The following is a 3,709-nucleotide window of genomic DNA, read 5'->3' on the forward strand; positions in this document are numbered from 1 at the left end:
GTTTTTGGCCCCCGTTTGGACGTCTGGGTTACTACCAAAGTTAAATGTCAACGTTGAAATGGGCCGAATGCACAACTCAACAATTAATTTACGATCCTCCGGCATCCCACCCTTCGTTGCTATCACAAACCGTCTGGCCACGGTTGAAAACGAATTGAAAATTGTCAACGAACAAATCAATTATTTACCGTGCAAAATTAGTGACCAGCTAATACGCGCATCGACAGACTCCTCGGCAACCACGACACATTTGGAGTCCTTCCGCGACTCCGTTTTTCTCTGAAATCCGCAATTTGATTGGGGCGTCCAAGTCCCCAGAACCCCCAGCCAGTGTCAACGGCGTCGTGACAGAGCCTTGGTGGACCACCACAAACCTGCAGAAACAACGCAGGCCCTCCCTGCCACCAGGGAAGGTTTTTGACCTGTGGAACGTGGTGGTACGGCTTACCTGGCGATGGCATTGTGCCCCTGCGACTAGTGCGACTTAACGACCTCGCTCGCCGTTGCGACCGCGTGAACTACTCTAAGCTCAAACAAGTCATTGCATCATTGATGAAGTTCTCAACTGTACCTGAAACCTAAGTCCAGCGCATGGCCGTGGTCGACCGGTCGGCCTTGTTTGCATCTTGTCTTGAGCGGCTTGGCCATTCGATGCTAGATGGAGAACGACGTAAGCAAGCGTAGACTAGATGAAATGACGTACCCAACTATGTATGATCTCATCAAGAAGTATAAACTTTGAATGGCATGTGTACCTATCATGGTTCTTGTGTCCTCGCATCTTGCAATGTCAATGTGTGGGTCAAACCTGTATCGAAGTGAGGACCTTATCAAGTTATAAAGGGTTTCGTAGTCATTTCGTAAACCCCTCATTATCTCTAAATATATCGTGATAATACCTTAAGGAAGTAATCAGTGCGTTAGTGGACGTTGTCTTCGCGGACATATTGAAGTCGTAGTCCCAATGTAGTCGTTGACGGGGTCATATTCTTCGCGGACATTTTTCGTCACCGTCACTTCGTGATCGTTGTCACAGTTGACTTCACGGAATCTACGATGCGTTTTGAACATTAGTCTTCACGATAGTCATCGTAGTAGTAGTTGTTGTTTTCGCAACATTCGTCGCGGTGTTCCTATCGGTGAACACAGTCGTCTTTCACGCGGTCTACTTCGTGATCGATGCCACGTAGTCGTCGCGGAAACCTCACGATAGTCATCGTGGGTAACTCTGTCTCGGTCGTCACGATGGTAGTCTTCACCGTGACCCGCCAGAGGAAGCAGTAGTAAGGCTCATAGCCAGTGGAGAGGGCAGGAAGCAGCAGCAGACACGTGTGTGGATGAAGGAAGAACTGAAAGTATATTAGTTCTGACGGCAGAGAAAAACAGCCAATCCGACTAGACTATGACTATGATTGGCCACGACATCTGTGATGTTTCGTGACAAATGTCTGCGCTGTCTTCTACCTGAGAAAAAGCCTCTAAAAGGCACAAAAGCCTCCTACACAGCTAGCAGAATGCTGCTACCTGACTGACAGGGCAGCGGGGATGTTCTCTAACAGAACAGGGTGTTCTGACTACTGGAAATGACCAAGCCTTACAGCAGGCCCCGAGCGCCCGGGAGGTCGTCTGCGCAAGCGCGGCCATACGAGAGCGCGGATCTAATCCTCTCACTTCACCGAATGATCTATCTATTCCTCTTGTCGGGAAAAGTAGCAGATAGGTCGTAAGGCCGTGCCGCCCCCAGACAAGGTTTGTTCAACGACCAAGTACGTTTACTTGATGTTTGTATGTGAAGTCGTGTATTATGCTGACCTCAACTACGTGACCGTAGGTCAGTATATCCGGTTACTGTTCGGATAAGCCCATGAGGCAGAGCAATTTGTCACATCCCTTTTGCCTGTTTGCAACGACTTTGTTTTCGGACCGATCGATCCTCGATCACGTCAAGCCACTCGTCGTTGTCCAGTCGAGTCGATTTCGACCGACAGGAATACCACCACATGTAGTCTCGCACATGCAGCTCGACGTGTTGCACCAATCAATTCGCAGCGTCGTCCATAGCCAGGACCGCATCACCAAGCGTTTGGAGGGTATGGAACGACATGGGCACAATAAAATTGGGGACGACGAGAATGACGCGCTCGTACTAACTGCCAGCATCAGCGCGGGCATTGTCAAAGCCAGGACGACGACGAGTTCCCCGGCTATCACAACGGCTTCTTCAGTTTCAGTCGGGGTAACGCTACCACCTCCATCAATCACTCGCCCGACGATTGAGTTGTATTTGTGGGAACAAGGTTATCGTATCCCCCAGAAGCTATTGAGTTAATTTACCGACAATGGATTTGATCACGGCATAAATTTTATGGTTCGGTCGGACCATTCCGCATCATTCAAAGCACGGACCTATCAACGAGAATTAGACGCAACAAGTTGAGCACGTGGAAGCATGTGCTGGGAGTAATGGAGAGTATCTATGGTGGTGAAGCGGGAGTTTCTATTGGACGCGATGCTACCGAAGTCTTGCTGGTCGAAGCGTATCGGGTAGTACGTGCTGTACGTACAGTTGTAGTTCAAACGAATATAACGAATGATTTTCACATTCCAAGGTCGGAGTATATTTGTATTTTAGCCAATCCGGTACAATTAATACTAAATGGGTTTGCTTGACTTGTCAAAATACGATTGAATTTCATTGCAAGATGGCCAATCAGGCTTTAGAATGAAGCTTCTTATTGTAGCCTTTCTGGCATAATGTATTTTAGCCAATGGAATACCGGGAGTGTTGTTGGAAAAGCATCTCATTGGTGGGCAATAAACATAAGCAAGCCCTAATCAAATCGGAAACGTAGGGAACATTATTTCCACCGTTAGCTTGTAAACGGGTAAACCAAAAAATAATTATTACGTAGTACTACCTCCTTACGAAAATGATTGATTGAATTGAAAAAAGTTGAACTCGGAAATGATTGATCGATTTGCTTTTACGAGTTATGATTGGATAAAATATAAATTTATACCAATAAGAGTGAAAAATTATGTCAATTTAACAAGTTAATATCCAATCAAAACACTCAGATCATTTCTAAAATAGAGTCAGCACGATCGGTCCAGCTGATGATCTCTTGGTCGTCGTCGCCCTCATCGTCATCGCAGTTGTTGGCAAGACACAGGCTCCACATCGCGAGCAACTTCGGCTGCCAAAAGCATACGTGCAAGTCGAAGTCGTCCTTGTTCATGAGCTCCTGGCCGTGCTCACAGTCAACAACCTCGCGTGGGCATACAATTGAATCAGGTATTGCATGCAAATACTGAATCAGTTGCATACGCCAAATATTTTTTTATTTTTTTAATGTTTGGTGTATAATACTTATTGTTTGTATGGTATAGTTTGAATATATGAGTTTTCAAATCTGCCATATGTGATCAATTGCCTTGTTTGAGTACTGTGATTTTTGGCACCCACGGGTTTTATATTCAAGTTTGTATCAAAGTTTATGCTGCGAAAAATGTTGGACGAAATGCTCTGAATTAACTGTAAGCAAAATCACACAAGTTACAACTGCAAAACCCTCTGCTATCACCTGATACCTTTGAAATGTAATAATTCCTAAAACTCTTTGAGATATCACAAAAAATATCAAATCAATCAATCATTTTCGTAAGGAGGAAATAAAAGATAAAACCCAAAACCTACAAACATTTGTAT

The sequence above is a fragment of the Aphanomyces astaci genome (genome assembly GCF_000520075.1).
Source record: "Aphanomyces astaci strain APO3 unplaced genomic scaffold supercont1.314, whole genome shotgun sequence".
Taxonomy (NCBI): domain Eukaryota; phylum Oomycota; class Saprolegniomycetes; order Saprolegniales; family Verrucalvaceae; genus Aphanomyces; species Aphanomyces astaci.